Source organism: Scyliorhinus canicula, chromosome 16, assembly GCF_902713615.1.
Source record: "Scyliorhinus canicula chromosome 16, sScyCan1.1, whole genome shotgun sequence".
In the NCBI taxonomy this organism is placed as follows: domain Eukaryota; kingdom Metazoa; phylum Chordata; class Chondrichthyes; order Carcharhiniformes; family Scyliorhinidae; genus Scyliorhinus; species Scyliorhinus canicula.
The window spans coordinates 142,277,772-142,296,159 of record NC_052161.1 but is presented as its reverse complement, the minus strand read 5'-3'; the positions used below and the strand labels follow the sequence as shown (position 1 = coordinate 142,296,159).

Genomic DNA, 18,388 nt, shown 5'->3' with positions numbered 1-18,388 from the left:
AGGAAAGGTGGCCACAGGCTTGATCAGACAGATAGATTTTAAGGAGTGTCGTTAATCTTATTAGTCATCAATAATATATGTAGGACCATTCCATGATGCTATTATGTTTGATGTAATCAGTCGGTCTCTCCATCCCCTGAAGAGAGAAACACCTACCTTCCGCTGATCAGAGTGAATTTTAAAAACCACATAAGCCCCCTTCACAATCCAATTAATAACGAACGTGAGGGAGTGGAACGCTGGATTTTCCCTTAACAGGGAGTCCACATTGAAAAGGGGTGTTGATTGGCGACTGGGTTACAAATCTTATCATAATATACACCAGTATATCATGGTGCAGACACATACTGAGGGACATACACTAGGACCAATCAACATGCACAAATACCGCAGCCAATCACCAGTTAGAACACACGCACTATAAAGACAGAGGGCATCACTTTTCCCGCTCATTCTAGATGCTGCCTCTCAGAAGCACAAGAGCGCATCAAGTACAGTACAGGCTCTCACCACGTGCTGAGAGATTCAACTGGTTCTGACAGGCACAGGTCTCTAGTTAAACTAGCATCGTTTAGACCCACAGTTCTCGTATATCTATTATTTTATAAGTAGTTAATAAAATAGAGTTGAAGCTTCTTCAGTGTTGGTGACATATGTTAGCTTCACAAGTCTACACTGCCCAACACATCAAATCTGTTCATCCATCACCCAAGCCAATTACTCATTGTGAAGGTGGGAATGTCTGAACTTGGCAGTTTCTGGGAAATGTGAAATGCAGTGTGAAAATGACCAGGAAAATGGATCCTTGATCTTTGGTCAGTTAGCAGGACTTGGTGAGAATGAGAAATGGTGTCCGATCTCTGGCGAAAGGAGCGATTTAAAACCATTTGGTTTGTAAATTTCCTTCTCGTCACTGCCCAGTGAGTCGCGTGTATGGACCATATCCAGTTTGGTTCTGGTGCCCGTACTGTTGAATAATAGTCACAAGTGGGCTGACATTAACACTGCAATGAAGTTACTGTGAAAAGCCCCTAGTCGCCACATTCCGGCGCCTGTTCGGGTCACAGAGGGAGAATTCAGAATGTCCAATTCACCTAACAGCACGCCTTTCGGGACTTGTGGGAGGAAACCGGAGGAAACCGAAATATCTTTCCAAGTGTGCAGATGGGAGCAGCAAATCCAGCCCAAGGGGAAACCAAAGGAAATTTGGAACTGGACAGTCGTCGGGAGTATGACTAAATACTGAGCGGACTTTTATTAAAGCTGTGATTCAGATAGATTACTGGATGCCACAGATGGACAAACATGAAAGGACAGGAACAGGCTTGCCTAACTAACCTCTTTTACAGCTTGGCGTTGCGATAATGTATGAGCAGTACAATCAGCTGTAATGCAATCTTCATTCATCAGCTTTACTGACGTTTACTTGCAAAAGGAAGGTGCTTTGTAGCAAGATTGCTTTACTGTGTAATTGGCCTATCTTTTTTTTAAAAGATCAAAAACTCTAGGAGACCACAGTGTGTGTGAAAGGATTTGCTCCTCCCACACCAGAGTATCTGTCCTGCCCTCTGCTCACTCACGCTGGGCTATATTCCACAGGTGCCTCTCTCACACTCTGTTACTTGGTGCAGTGACCAAGGTGGGTGTTTATTCTGTATTCCGTTACTGAGGGCCCATTCACATTCAAAGCTGCAGCTACTTTTCCCTGCTGCCCTCATGCTCTCATTTTCCAGCATAGATCACCAGATCCCAAACGGTCACTTTGTAGAATTCTGCAGTTTGGGACTGGCTTGTATTCAAATCACCCGTTAGAATTTGGACCAGAGCAGGGCCTGGCTGAGATACCTCGGAAGAGGGTAAATTCGACCCTGGCAACGGGCACCTATCCTGCCAGTATACTGAGCAGGTCAGGAATCTATTTAATTGGGAGGATAGTGCATTTGTAATGAACATCCTTCCGAATCCACCATTAACAAACCAGGAGACCAAACTCCAAAACTATTAATTAGTTGAGGTTTGAAAATCATGAATAAATGTGTTGTTTTTCAGTCCTGCTGAACCCAGTGGGCTTTGAACGGCTCGCTGTGTTTTCCAGCCCCTCCCCATCTATGACTGGGCTGTAAAATTCCACCCATTTGTTGCAATGTCATTTTTTAAAAAGAAAATCTCCTACTCCCCAAGCGTCTCTCCCGTGTGTAAGTATGGGCGCGATTCTCCAGAAGTCTGGGCCCAAGCAAGAACTGCTACAAACTTCCCAGCGCTCAGCCCAGTCAATGTAAATTGGTCAACATAATGAGGCCACACGTGCTTCTTGCCGCAAATGAAGGCTTGCCCGCCGATTCACTGATACCGCGCTCGCCACCCCCCCCGCTAACAATGCCGAGCAGCACTCGCACAGCCAACCCCAGTCAGCTCGCATGCATGGCTCCCAGGACACAGACCCCAATATTCAGGGTTGCGGACCTGGCCAGGCTCCTAGATGTGGTGGAGGCCAGGAGGGCTGTCCTGTTCCCCCGAGGGTCCCGGGGGGGGGGTGAGGGGGGAGCCACTGGGCAGCCTGGGATGGAGGTGGCAGCAACTGTAATCTCTGGGAACATAACCAGGAGGAAAGGCCTTGGAGTAGACCCCAATGATCCCCGCCCTCCACCGAGAACTTTGCGCCTCTCTGTGAGCAATCATTGAGGAGCATCGTCGACATGATGGTGCAGACATCGGGGAGTCACCAGGCAGAGCCAAAGGATGCAGGGGCAGCTGGGCCTCCCTGTCCCAAGCTGAACCCCAGGGCCCTATGGGCACTGACCGGGAGGAGGGGGCTCTGGGTGCCCTGTCCAATGGGGTGTTGATGGTGGCCACCAGCTCCCCCACGCCAATCCAGTTGTTTTTCGGTTTGGGTTATATGACGTGCTCAGTTAACCACGATTGCCAATTCCCTATTAGCAATAGCCTTCAGCCGCACGGCCAGAGGCCTCGGCAGTCAGTGAGGGTTATGAGTGGTTGGTGGGGAATTCGGGCAGGGGCTAGGGTTGCCCCCGGAATGGGTGCACATGATCCAGGGGTTGACATGGTGGTGCCACATGTGGTCCCCACCCCCCCAGCCGAGTGTTCCCCAGCCCCCCCCCCCCCCCCCCCCCCCCCCCCCCCCCCCCCCCCCCGAGCACCGGGGAGGCCAATGGCTCATTGGGAGGCTGCTGGATATGGAGTGGCTCCTGTTAGTCGTATGGAAATAGGGTTTAAGTGGTGATAATTGGTTTCCCGCCACGCTACACCGAGATCCCGATTTCGCCTACGGGCGAGGGCCGGTTGCATCGCAAGTTGTTTGGCGCTTGGCGCGGTTCTCGATTTTAGCCTCTCCCGCTATTCACCGGCCTCGTTTCGCTCGAGCTAGAACGCAACGAGGCCGGAGAATCATGTCCTACATTGCTGACATAACACTGAGTGACATTTCAATGCCTCCCAGACCTGTACCAACCAGGGCAGGAGTTGGGAGTCCAACATTAGATTACTGGCCACAGCTGGTTTGGAGTGGAGGGGGGAGGGGGGAGGGTCGGGAGTGGGGGGGAGAAATACAGAAAGCGAGGTGGGGGGGGGGGGGGGGGGGATACAGAAAGCGAGGTGGAGGGGGGGAATTTCCGAGTTTGGGGTTTACGCAATGGAAGGTATGGCCCCAATGGTGTAGCAATTTCAGGGATGTTCATTATATAGAATGACAGTGCAGAAGGAGCCCATTCGGCCCAATTATGTCGCCACCGACCCACTGAAAGCGCTCCCTGCCTAAGCTCACTCTCCTTCCCTATCCCTGTGACCCCATAACTCCATGTAACCTGTGGACACGAAGGGCAATTTAGCACGGCCAATTCACCATGGCCAATTCACCGAACCTGTGCATCTTTGGGCTGTGGGAGGAAACCGGAGCACCCGGAGGAAACCCACACAGACACGGGGAGAATGTGCAGACTCCGCACAGAAAGTGACCCAAGCCGGGAATCGAACTTTTGACCCTGGAGCTGTGAAGCAGCTGGGCTAACCACTGTGCTACCATGCTGCCCACAAACACTGGTACAGATAACCGGGTTTGGCAGCTGACCACAGAGCGGCTGGAAATCTGGGGCATCAAGTCAAATAAAACATGAATTTTAAATCTGACCTTGCTCCACCCAGATCAGCTGCTGGCTTTCGGTTTCTTCTCCTGGAGTAGGCTTTCTTTCAAGGGCTTTGTGAAGTGACTTTGGTGTGTCTGCTAATCCTGGCACAAATATATTTATTACGGTGTGTCTCGATTGGCATCAAGCAGGTCCCGGCTCATTTTGCCACAGTGCTGAGTTCACCCATTGAACTGATTCCAACAGTAAAATCCCTCCAGTTCTTTCTAAATGAGTATCTATATTGCAACGTCCTGTCAAAGGCAGACAGCGAGTCACTAACCAAAGGGGTACAGTATTTAGGACTGTGTAGTAATGGTGGGTATTTGAAGCTTGGTCACTCATCAGCCATGATCTCATTGAACCTCTCCATGGCCTTTCATCGGCTGGAGTTCTGGTGGGCCATGTTTAAAGCCCGCTGTGCTGGGTCAGGATCGGGAACTCCCCATATCCAGTTCCCAAGCCAAATGGAAAATCCTGCCCATTGAGTCCTGCTCCAGGCACACAATCTCCATGGGATACAGCTGTGACCTTGATTTAATATTTAACCCTCAGGTGGGAAAAGTGCCTTCTCGCCCTGTTCATTAATATTCTTTCATCCAGAGGGTGGTGGGATCTGGAACGCCCCATCTGAAACAGTGCTACAGCATTTCAGAAACTCTGACCACCCACTTAGGGCCAAGGACTGTGCTCGATACCATTCCCTCTCACCTCCAGAATATCAACTTCCCTGGTAATTTCCCGGGGTTTCCCCTTAGCAAGGGTGTAGGTCAGGGATGGTGGTCTTCGGGGAGAGGAGTTGTCGCTTTGTGTTTGTGTAGGCTGTAATAAACCTTTGTTCGTTCCTACCCTACTCTGTCTCTTCCATTGAATTCTACACCAACATTTAGATGAGCACTTGAACCACCATCGCGTACAAGGTGACAGAACAAGTGCTGGAAAATGAGATTAGAATCGATAGGCGCTTGATGGCCAGAACAGACACGATGGGCCAAAGGATCTCTTTCTGTGTTGAAAAACCCTTGGACTCTGTACTTCACCCAAAGGGAACTCCAATTAGCCTGAGACCTTGTGTTGAAAATGATAGGCCTCATCTCTCACTATTAATGTTGCTTTGTGAATTAACAAGACGGGACAACACATTTCTTCTTGTTTTTAATTGAGCACCACCCCAAGCGACAAGTTAATCTCCACAAAATGTTATGTATTCCGGGGCAGCACGCTGGCTAGCACTACGGCCTGTGGCGCCGAGGACCCAGGTTCGATCCGGCCCTGGGTCACGATCTGTGTGGAGTTTGCACATTCTCCCCGTGTCTGCGTCCTCTCCACTGGTCCCCGTCATGTGAAAGGTTAAGTTCCCCAACTAATTAATCTAGGTTTTGAATTTATTTTTGCCCCTCCCCGGAGATTGCAAGGTTTTAGGGTGGGGCCGGGAGTTTCTAATGAATTGTACAAGTGACCCGTTTTGTCAGGCAGATGGGAGAGAGCAGGGGGGTATTTCTGTTCGCACCTTCATCTGTAGGGGAGAGAGCCGGGGGTCTTTCTGTTTGCACCTTCATGTGTAGGGGAGAGAGCAGGGGGTCTTTCTGTTTGCACCTTCATGTGTAGGGGAGAGAGCAGGGGGGTATTTCTGTTCGCACCTTCATGTGTAGGGGAGAGAGCAGGGGGGTATTTCTGTTTGCACCTTCATGTGTAGGGGAGAGAGCAGGGGGGTATTTCTGTTCGCACCTTCATGTGTAGGGGAGAGAGCAGGGGGTATTTCTGTTCGCACCTTCATCTGTAGCTCCGGTTTGTGTGTTTTCTGGATGAGGTCTGAAAGCCTTTTGCTTCCTGAATTTAATATTTTATCATCTGTAAAATATTAGAGAACTTTAAATAAACGTGAAACCCACTAATCTTCCCCCTGCCACCCCAACGTTTGGTTAAAACTGACTTTCTCCATTCTCGCTCTGCACAGTTCTCCACCTTGAGCGGTACAGGAAGGAAGCTGAAGTTGGACGGGGAATTGTGATGTCTCCAACTTTCTGTGAAACACTCCAATCCCGGCCGGAACAGTCATGTCCAGCCTGATTTTGACTCTGACGTGCCGTGGTGCTGTTGTATGTGACCTCATTACTTTATAGTGACAGGGTGACTGTCCCCAATAAAGAAAGACCTTGCATTTCTGTACTTCCTGTCAGAACCTCGGGACGCCCCCAAGGGTGGTATAACCAATAGGGTACTTTGGAAGTGCAGCCACTGGTGATATCCCAGATTAGCATGTTCCAGAATAGTTAAATATATTTATGTAAATAATGTATAACCTCCACATTAGATCATTTGTAATGTGGGAAATGCCTGCACAGCAAGATCCCACAACACTCTGCGGTAATGAGATAATCTGCTCCCAGTGATATTGTTCAGATTGGCCAGGACATTCGAGCTAACTCTGTCCCTGATTTTCAGAACAGTGCCACGTAATCAGGGCAGGCGGGCCGTTTGATCCTCAGGAAGAGGATATCTAGGCAGGGCAACACTCCTTCTGTACTGCGCTGAATCGTCAGCCTTGTCTCTGTCTCTCTATCTCGACTTGTAGATGAACTCGGCCAACTCGGCATTGATCGGAATGTTGGTACCATCGCGCACTGATCATTAAGTCATCAGCCAAGCTTCAATGTCGGAACAGCCAGAGGATGTTAGAATGCTGACGGCACAAGAGGGAGGCCACTCGGCCCGTTGTGTCCATGCTAGCACTCTGCAAGAGCAACTCCCAGCTCCACTCCCCAGCTCATTGCTCTCCCAATCCACTTCTCCTCAGGGCCAACACTCGAGCTGAATGGCCTGTTAGTGTACTGGGAAATACTAAATCAATAAACAAGAAAGAATGCACATCACTGAAAGGTAAACAAGTGGGAATAGAATTTTTTCTATCATCAAACTCTGATTCGATTTGACCTAAATCTGCTTCTAATTTTAAAAGAAAACTCCAGCAAACGAGCTTATTTTAAAAAATAATAATTCCGTCCTTGCTTACAATAACATGCCGTGCAGAGTTTTACTCTTCATTTCGCCAGCCACTTCCTTAGCATGCCTTCCGTATGTCAATGAATATCTGCGCTGTGCCTCATTTGGGGAACATTCTACCACCCAGCTATTACATATGCAGTGCCTCGAAGGCATGGAGAATTCAAATGAGGCATGTGGATTCCCCACCAGCCCTCCCCATCTCTCCCTCCCCCACTGCACAAACTGCCACCTCTACTCTTGGGATTGAACAGCAGCTGGGAAATGGGATCGTTTCAGTTTAATTGAGGCTGTGCAGCAATGTGAGAGCCGCTATTTATTTAGCCTTTCAAATAATGGGATTGACCTGATCTTTCTCCATACAGTGTTTTGTTTATGTGGAGGGGAGGGGGGTGGGGGTTGCTAACAAAAGGTGCTCTCTCCAAATGGGGGAAGGCAGCAAGGGGGATAGCCCTCCTGCTTGCCCATGGTCACATTTGATGTGGGCAAACATGGTTCACTTCTTTGCAAGTCTTTTGGAATATTTATGAAGTCTGGGGAGATGTGAAGAATCCTTCTACTTTGTTTTTAATGTGGTGATATCCCATGTTCCAGAATAGTTAAATATATTTATCTAAATAATGTATAACCTCCACATTACAGCATTTGTTTGACAAATATCATGGTCTAGATGCCATTCTTTAGTCTGTGTTAGATTTTGTGTTACTCTGTTATTAGTATGAATAATATGTTGAAAGTATGTTTGACTTTTGTTATTTTCTGTAGCATGAGTTGGTGTCAGCTTAAAGGGTTAAACGTGACAGACGTCTAGTGACTGGCGACAGGACCCAGCGACCAAGATGCAGACAGCCTGCCCTGTCGGCAACCCCCTCTCTGTGTGCCTTTGTGCCATGGCGTGGTTTGTTGATGTTACGGAGAGTGCAGCCAGGCAAACGGGCTGGCGTGACCTCGCCAATCTCCTGCAGCAAAAAAAAAGTGAGGGAACAAATTGATGTGGAATGTGGTTGAGGGGGAGGAGGAAGGGGCGGGGGAGATGTACACAGTGGAGTGGAGGTAGCTGGAAACACGGTTTTCCAAATCTTTGTGCAACCCGAAAGCCTTATTGAAAGAATAGAAGCACGAGCAACGATCAGTGATTTATTAAACAGGGAAAATGAGGAAAAGCCTGTTGGAAAGCAAGAATTATAGAAGCTTAAAAATCCATTGATGATGGAAAGCCACAGAGTGGCACTATACTGCCCATTGCTTCAGGAATTAGCTATTGTCGATTTGAATTATTCGCCATTGCCAACGCTGACCTTCCCTCCGCTTCAGGGTATGTCTGCACGTGAAGGCTGAGAGACACTCTTGTTGATAACGGTGTCTGTGCTGAGTTGGATAACGAAGAACATCCAAAGGGTGTTTAAAGGTCAATAGGATCTTTAACAGAAGGGGAAATTTGGACATCGGAATGGATTAATCCCCAATATGGTTTTCACAACTCTATTAAAGGTAATGGAAATTAACCACACGAAGGAGAAGGGAACAGAAAGGTGTGCTGATAGGGTGAGATCAGTGTGGTGAATAATTTGTGCTTGATGAGAAGTCCTAGTCGTTTACAGCATGGAAACAGGCCCTTCGGCCCAACTTGTCCATGCGCCCAGTTTCTACCACTAAGCAGGTCTCAATTGCCCGCATTGGGCCCACATCCCTCTATACACAGCTTTCCCATGTAACTGTCTAATTTAATCAGTGGATTTCTTCATGAATAAGGAGATCAGGGGTTATGGGGAGAAGGCTGGAGAGTGGGGATGAGGAACATATCAGACATGGATTACGGTAGAATGATGGGGGTGTTTAATTTGTTCTTAATCTGGGACAAAAGTTTGGCACAACATCGTGGGCCGAAGGGCCTGTTCTGTGCTGTATTTTTCTATGTTCTATGTTTTTCTATGACCAAATGGCCTAATTCTGCTCCTCTATCTTACGGTTTTATGGAATAAAGATCAGCGTCGATCAGTTAGGCCGAACATCCTGTTTCTGTGTTAAACACTCTGGTTTCAGGCAGCCTGCTGCCTCTGTTCTCTAGTTTAACAGGACAGTGCGTGATCCTAGCCACACACAGCTCTCTGACTACTGTCTCTGAATCAGCTTGTGAGAAGCACAGTGTACATGGCATCCCATGCAGCCTAATCGGGAACCAGTACCTGCCCTCTGTGAGCTAGGTAGCAAAGTTACAATCGTGATCCATTTGGGGATTTTGACTTGAGCCATTTGACTGACTGGGAATCCAGCTAGACAGTGCTGCAGCTACGCTGAATCTACTAGACCGAAACGGGGCGTTCTAACTGATTGATGCTGATGTTTACCCACCACACTAATCTGCCCACCCCCTCCTTCACCTCGCCCCATCAGCACGCATTTCTGTCCCTTTCTCCCCTCCTGTCTTTATCCAGCTTTGCCATTAATTACATCTCTACTGTTCACCTCAACCATTCCTTGCGGTAGCAAGTTCCACATTCTCACCACCATCTGGGTAAAGAAGTTACCAGAACATTCTGAAAATGAAATGAAACGAAAATCGCTTATTGTCACAAGTCGGCTTCAAATGAAGTTCCTGTGAAAAGCCGCTAGTCCCCACATTCCACCGCCTGTTCGGGGAGGCTGGCATGGGAATTGAGCCTGGTTCTGCATTACAAGACAGCTGTTTAGCCCATTGTGCTAAACCAGCCATTGTGTGTGAAAAGCAAGGTTTTTGTGTGTGTGTAGCTGTGGAGCAGCTCGTGGAGCAATTTGTAGCATTGCCCCATTTGAAAAATACATCCAGTCCCCCAGATTACTCTTGGTGTGTGGTAACCACTCTGCCCAGTGTGATACTGGCTCAGAGACGGGCACCATGGACTCGTGAGCTACGCTGATTTCCCTAAACTCCAGCCAGGATGACCGCCTAAACTCAGCACCAGCTATTCTCATTGGTTGAAGGATCGAGAGCAAGATTCTCATTGTCTGGTGAACACAGAGTGAGAAAGGAATTAGGAGAAAAGATTGGCAGCTAATCGAAAAAAAGGGAATCCAGAAGTATTTTATAGGGAATCCAGAAGTATTTTATAGGCATCGGAATAATAACAAGGCTGCTGACTAGGTGGGGAGCGCTATTAGGAACCGGAGAGGAGATTTATGCATGGAGGCTGGGATGTGGCCAATCTTTCCAAGGAGGAAGATGCTGCATAGTCCTGGTGAAGGAGGTATTATTTGAGACTCCGCATGAGCTACAAATTGCTGGATATTAGATTGGCTTTACTTAATGAAGATAAATAGCCTGAGGTTATTGAGAGTGGAAATTGCCAGGAGCATTGACCATAATCGTCTTGGGTACTGGGATGATGCCAGAGGACTGGGCAATTGCGAATGTTGTTCAAAAAGGGTTAAAGGGCTGGAGAATAAGCTCAGCAACTACAGGCCCAGTCAGTTCAATCTCCGTGGTGGAAAAGCTTTTCGAAATTACTATCTGGGACAAGATGAACAGTCACTAGTACAAATGTTGATTAGTTAAGGAAAGCCAGCATGAGTTTATTGAAGAGAAATGGTGATTAACTAGCCTAAATTCTGTTTTTTGGTGAGGTACCAAAAAGGGTTAATGAGGGTAATGTGGTTGATGTGGTTTACGTTTGACTTCCAAAAGGCATTTAATAAAGTGCCACACAAGAGGCTTGTCAGCCAGATGGAAGAAAAGGGACAGTAGCAAAGTGGATATGAGTGATGGGAAGCGGGACAGTAGCAGTTAATAGTGTTTGACTGGAGGAAGGTCGATAGTGGGGTTCCATGAGAAACTGTTTTTCTCGATTTGTATCTGAAACGTGATTGTGTTGAGTGAAATTTCAAACTTTGCAAATGATGCAACACTTGAAGTATTGTAACCTGTGAGGAAAATAGAGATTGACTGACGAGGACATGGGCTGGTGGAACGAGTGGGCATGTCACAAATGAAATTTTAATTCCAATAAATGGGCAGTGATTCATTTTGGTCAGATGACTGCGGAGAAGCAAATATAAAATAAAGGTACAATTGGGGGTACAGGAGCAGAGGAATTTGGGGGTATATGTGCACAAATCATCAAAGGGAGCAGGACAGGTTGAGAAAGTGGGTTAAAAACTGGGATCCGGGGTGGCGCTGTGATTAGCCCTGCTGCCTCACGGCGCTGAGGTCCCAGGTTCGATCCTGGCTCTGGGTCACTGTCCGTGTGCAGTTTGCACATTCTCCCCGTGTCTGCGTGGGTTTCGCCCCCACAACCCAAAGATGTGCAGGTTAGGTGGATTGACGACGCTAAATTGTCCATTAATTGGGCATAATTTTTTTTAAATGTCAACCTGGGTTCTGAGTACTGAAGGAAAGAAGTTATGAAGAACTTGTATTTGTTTTTATTGTCAATGTCACCTGACGTACTGGACCCAGCCCTGGACACCACACTTTAGGAAGGATGGGAATGAATTGGATATTGTGCAGAAAAGGTTCCCAAGAATAGTTCCGGACAGGAAAGACTTTGTTTATGAGGATAGATTGGAAAAGTTGTGCACCTTACAGAAGAGGAGGTTGAGACGAGATTTGATTGAGGTGTTCCAAAATCATTGGGAGTCTGGAAAGAGTAGATTGGGAGTAACTATTCTCATTGGTTGAAGGATCGAGAGCTAGAGAGCACAGATTTAGAGTGATTGGCAAAAATGTGAAGGAAAATCTTTCTTTTTCTATAAATTTAGAGTACCCAATTCTGTTTCTTCCAATTAAGGGGCAATTTAGTGTGGCCAATCCACCTACCCTGCACATCTTTGGGTTGTGGGGTGAAGGAAAACCTTTCAATGGAGTGAGTTTTAGGATCTGGAGTGCACTGCCTGAGCGTGTAGTGGAAACCGGTTCAATCCTGGCGTTTATCGAGAAGAGACATTTGTCTGGCATGGGGGAAAGGGTGGAGGGAATGGGCTAAGCTGAGCTGCCCTTGCAGACCTGGACACAATGGGCTGAATGGCCTCTTCTGTGCTGTAAGCATTCTATGGTGAGCCCTTGTGGGAAAAGCCTGGTATGGAGATCAGATATGGACAGGGGACGCCGGAGGGGTTAGCGCCGCTCCGAACGGCACCGAAGGGACTGCGCGAGTTTGTGCATGCGCAGAACCATGCCGGCAGTTCCACACATGCGCAGACCGTCCGGCGTATTTCGGCATGCCGGCCATGGCGGAGCCCTGCAGGGGCTGGCGCAGAAGGAAGGAGTGGCCCTACGGAACATGCCCACCCGCAGATTGGTGGGTCATGATCTAGGGCCAGGTCACCGTGGGGGCCCTCCCCCCAGGGTCGTATCCCTCCGTGCCCCCCCCCCCCAACTCCCCGAGGACCGCCCCAGCCGACTTATCTGCCAGGTCCCGCCGTGTGGGACCATGCATAACCCACACCGGTAGGACTGGCCAAGAATGGACGGCCGCTCGGCCCATTGGGGCCCAGAGAATTGCCGGGGGTGGGGCCGCTGCCAACGGCCCTCGACCAGCGTGGCGTGAACCCCGCCCTGCCTGAAACCGTTGCCGGAGAATACGGCAGCCGACGTCAGGGTGGGATTTGCCCCCCCCCCCACCCCCCCCCCCCCCCGGGATTCTCCGATCCGGAAGGGGGTCGGAGAATCCTGCACTTGACAGCTGCTGGTGACCTCTATTTGGATCTGCACCTGGAGAATAATTGCCTGACTGTCTTCTTATTCTTTATGGAAATGTTCAAGGCCTTCAGTAGATGCTGCTATTGAAACGTAGCCTACCGGAGTGTTTTCCCGCAGAATTGGAAGGGAATGGGAAAAGGAGAAATGTGCAAGGTCTGAAACTCATTGGCAAAATTTTTCAGAGGAGAATCATGACTGACTGAATGCTCTCCTGTTTTGTAAGATTCTTTGATACTGCAGCCATTAATTGTGCTAAAGCCCTTTGAGATTTTGCATATATATTATATACAGTGAGTATATATGTAGGGCCAATTTTACGCTGACTGTGCCTTCAGATCAGCCCTGAAGCACTGGGTATAGATTTGAACAAATGCATTCTGCTGCTTGTAGTATTTAACATCTCTTCTTTTCTGAATTGTATTTTCTGTGATCCTGCATTTGCCGTGACCTTAAGTCACACACATCACAAACATTTTCCTCTGGCTCATTCTGAAACTGCGACACTGATCCAGCATTGACAAATAGCTGGTTAGCAATCCAAGGCTTTCTGAGTCCTCTGGTTAAAATGTCAGCTCCACCCCTGCTCCCATATAAAATGCTTCGGTTGATACATTAACCCTATTTATCTGCTGTGCAGAAGATGCCATGAAGCCTTTTACAAATGCATTTGTCGGCCAAATGGATTGATGAAATGCTTTTTCGAAAACCTTCAGAACTGCTACCGTTTAATGGGGTTTATCGGTAAACTGATGTTGGTTCCTGGCTTTCCATCTCCTGCCAACCCAGTCTTGCCTTCCCAGTTTGAAGCCTTTCCAGTTTGAATGCTACATGTTGAGAATTATTGCTGTTGATGTTTAATTCTCAGTGCAGGGCCAAGTGAGGACAATTAAATAGTCTTCAAAGGGAGAGTGAGGGAGGGAAGGTGAGACAAATCAGAATGTGATGCTAGATTGACGGCAAACTTTGCATTTGAAAGCTTATCAAATACAGGGAGAGGGAAAAGCTGAGCTTTGATGTAGCCTGGCCAGCAATGTATCAGCTGCAGCACTCTGTACCCTGACCGGTTCAGGCTCAAGGGCTTTTTTTAATGGGATGTGGGTGTTGCTGGATGGGCCAGAATTTGTTGCCCATCTCTCGAACTGACCATTTCAGGGGTCATTGAAGAGTGGCGCTGTGGATCTGGAGTCCCGTGTCGACTAGTCCAACTAAGCACGCCGGATTTCCTGCCTTGACAGACTTTTTTTTAATTCCGGATTTTTATTGAATTCAAATTTCACTATTTGCTGTGGTGGAACCTGGGTCCCCCCCCCCCCCCCCCCCCCCCGTGCTCCTGGGTGTCGCTAGTCCAATGTCAATACGACTATGTCACTGCCTCCCGTGAGTTTTACCAGGCGGTGTTGGAACACCACCGGGTACCAATTAACGTTGAATTGCGTGGCCGGCCAAACGCCGGGAAACTCGCTACCACACTGAGAAATCTTTCGGCAGAATCGCACGCATTATCTTTTAAGATCCCTCTCGTGTCCTTTTATAATGAGAAGGGACCCAGTGTATTCAGTCTGGTTTTTGATTGTTAGAGCCTTTCTGGTAAGTCTTGTTTTTGGGGCTTTCAGTCGTACCTCTGGATGCTTTTTGTAGAGTGGAGACCAGAACTGTGCACAGTTCACTTCAATTACAGTCCAGCGCCGAGCCAAGTTTGAGACAAGTTTAACATGATCGCAAATATAAATTCCATGCAGCTTCGAATCGGCTCCAAGTGGAAACCTACATTTCTGTTGTAAATTGCAGCAGGCGGTAATGGTTTATTTAGTAGCCTCATAAAACTTGTATTATTACAAGGCACAGCCAGCAAATGCAAATGTTGCACGTTCCCACAATCTGTGAACTATTAAATTTGATTCTAAACCAAGTTGAAAAAGGACATAAAGTGGTGGGCACGTATTGTGGATTCTTTCTTCTCTACTCGTGCCCAGGTTTACGGGGAGGGCCTGGGTCGGGTGCTCTTTCCAAGGTGCAGACTCGATGGGCCGAATGGCCTCCTTCTGCACTGTAGGGATTCTGTGATTCTATGGTAATGCAGCAGCTGATCAGAATTGGCCTTTATGTTGCTGTTTTTACAAATCTGCCCTCGCTCCTTTCTTGCAGTTGGTGGGAATGTCGATCACAGCTGCTGATTGCTACCAACACAATCTAGTCCACACTGATCACAATCTGCCCGTTTGACAATAGACTTGACCGTACTGACATCATGTCGGGTTTCCTCAAGTTTCACGTGGCACAAGCTTAGCACCGGTGGTAGTTTCAGCGTCCGACACTGTGTTCTGTGATGCTCTGCAACAAATGGGTGGCGTCAGTTTTAGGCAAATCTACATATTGGAGCGAGGCAGTAAGTATGGCTAATGTGCTGATTCCCCGACATACCCAAGGCTCTGGGATTTAATCCTTTCGCCACGGGGACTTCAAGCCAGCGCCCTTTGGTACTGGTCCCCACAAACTGAACCAGGGGACTGGAGGTCCCCAGCTGCATGCCCTTTGGGTGGGGTGGTGCCCTGGTGCTACCTGGGTGCCAGGCTGGCACTGCCAAGATGCCAAACTGGCATTTATTTTTCATGCATACAATCAGGCAGGGGTTGCCCAGTGTGCGGGGTGAGGGTGTGGCAGGAGACCCACCCATGTTGTACTCAGGCGGGGGGGGGGGAGGAAGGGGATTCCTTTGTGGCCTCCGAGATCGGAACACCATTTTGAAATGGCGTTCCCGATCTTGCGCTACAACGGGGAGTTGTGCCGAGTAAAGCGCCCCATTGTAAAAAAACGGGGCTATGTGCCACCTCGGCTGTGCGTTCCCCGTTTAGGCCCCTTATTCAGCGAGAGACATGTTGAATAGCTTGTGTTGCTTGGCAGGGTGAGTGCCGGGAAACAGGCGGCTAAAAGCACTCACTCGGGGACTTTGTGCGCGATCTTCGCAAAAGAGAACAAAATGTTCTGAGTTCATAGAATCATAGAATTTACAGTGCAGAAGGAGGCCATTTGGCCCATTGACTCTGGCCCTCACAAAGAATACCCTACTCAAGCCCACATCTCTACCCTATTCCCGTCACCCCCACTTTACCTTTTTTGGTCACTAAGGGACAATTTAGCATGGCCAATCCACCTAACCCGCTCATCTTTGGACTGTGGGAGGAAACCGGAGCACCCGGAGGAAACCCACGCAGACACGGGGAGAACGTGCAGACTCCACACAGACAGTGACCCAAACCAGGAAACAAACCTGGGACCCTGGAGCTGTGAAGCAACAGTGCTAACCACTGTGCGACCGTGCTGCCTCATAGAGTTAAAGGGACAGCAGCAGTAACCAGATTTAGTATAAGGAAGCAGACTTCAGAGGTAAATCAAAAAGTTTGGTGCCACCAATGCAGTCTCGGAATCTATAATTAAAACAAACGCAATGTGCTACAGTCAAGAGAAATAAATCTCGATGTGGGAGTGAAACCTGGAGACTGGATTCCTTGTTAAAAGTGGAGTGCAAGCTTTGTTTGAAAGGGAATTTTGGAAGACCAGGATTGAATTTTTTAGTACAACAACTGAGGGAAAGCATTATTATTGAAAGTATGTCTTTAAAAAGATGTTTGTGAAACTAGGAGGGGAGGAAAGGAATATTGTATCATAATTAAGCTTTTTGTGTTTAATGTTTTGTTTCTTAAAATTAATTAGTAGTCCTGTGACTTTGTTCCTCAATTTTTCTTCTTCTTTAAAAAAACCTATGGGTTGCGATTTAACAGAAATGAAACAGGGTCCTGTGTCGAGCACATTTAACCAGGTGATTCCCGGTGCTGGGAACGCCGGGAACGATCCCGCTATTAAATGGGACTCTGCTTCATTTCTGGGCCTCGGAGACGAACATACGCCCCCCTCCCACCGAGGCCATACTTAGTCCTGTTTCCTGCACTAACCAGCTCCACTTGCCAATTTAAGACCCTCATCTAGATCCCACCCCCCTCCCCACCACGAATGCCCCAATTCGGGGGTCTGCCTCCACCTCTTTAAGGGCAGGGTAACCCAGGGCCGATCCCCTGTGCAGACATGATTCCACCTGGGCACTGGCACCTTGGCAGTGTCATCTGGGCACCCTGGCACTGCCAGGTTGGTACCTGGGTGGCACTGCAAGGGTGCCAGGCTGGCAGTCCAACAGTGTCTGGGTGGCATTGGGGTGGCAGGGTATCACCCTGCCCAGAGCCCGACCACCCAGGGGCTCCCGACCACCTCAGAGACCCCCTCAAATGCCGATACTGCTCACGTGAATATGCAAATCTGAATCCTGACCTCAATGATAAGATCTTGTGAGGCTGATAGATCCCGCAAGAGGCCAGATGCGAATGGTTCCATTGGATCATTTACTTGAGGTGCTGGGCTCCCTCATCTTTGAGAATGGGGACATTTGTGGCGTCTCGTCTGATTGGTTTCTTACTTGTCCAACACAACTGGATGTTGCAGGAGTGCAGAGCCCATCCAGTACTGGGTGTGACAGGGGGCAGAGAGCCCATCCAGTACTGGGTGTGACAGGGGGCACAGAGCCCATCCAGTACTGGGTGTGACAGGAGCGCAGAGCCCATCCAGTACTGGGTGTGACGGGGGCAGAGAGCCCATCCAGTACTGGGTGTGACAGGAGCGCAGAGCCCATCCAGTACTGGGTGTGACAGGGGGCGCAGAGCCCATCCAGTACTGGGTGTGACAGGGGGCGCAGAGCCCATCCAGTACTGGGTGTGACAGGGGCAGAGAGCCCATCCAGTACTGGGTGTGACAGGGGACGCAGAGCCCATCCAGTACTGGGTGTGACAGGGGGCACAGAGCCCATCCAGTACTGGGTGTGACAGGAGCGCAGAGCCCATCCAGTACTGGGTGTGACGGGGGCAGAGAGCCCATCCAGTACTGGGTGTGACAGGAGCGCAGAGCCCATCCAGTACTGGGTGTGACAGGGGGCGCAGAGCCCATCCAGTACTGGGTGTGACAGGGGGCGCAGAGCCCATCCAGTACTGGGTGTGACAGGGACGCAGAGCCCATCCAGTACTGGGTGTGACAGGAGTGCAGAGCCCATCCAGTACTGGGTGTGACAGGGGGCACAGAGCCCATCCAGTACTGGGTGTGACGGGGGCAGAGAGCCCATCCAGTACTGGGTGTGACAGGAGCGCAGAGCCCATCCAGTACTGGGTGTGACGGGGGCAGAGAGCCCATCCAGTACTGGGTGTGACAGGGGCGCAGAGCCCATCCAGTACTGGGTGTGACGGGGACGCAGAGCCCATCCAGTACTGGGTGTGACAGGGACGCAGAGCCCATCCAGTACTGGGTGTGACAGGGGCACGGAGCCCATCCAGTACTGGGTGTGACAGGGGCACAGAGCCCATCCAGTACTGGGTGTGACAGGGACGCAGAGCCCATCCAGTACTGGGTGTGACAGGGGCAGAGAGCCCATCCAGTACTGGGTGTGACAGGGGCAGAGAGCCCATCCAGTACTGGGTGTGACAGGGGCAGAGCCCATCCAGTACTGGGTGTGACAGGGGCGCAGAGCCCATCCAGT

At 49.3% G+C, this 18,388-nt stretch overlaps 1 protein-coding gene across 1 annotated transcript in view; it reads left to right on the top strand.

Annotated features, from left to right (window-relative positions):
* The window catches only part of LOC119951066 (polyhomeotic-like protein 2), a 313,199-nt gene that overhangs the window by 92,468 nt on the left and 202,343 nt on the right, over positions 1–18,388 (top strand). The window lies entirely within an intron of this gene.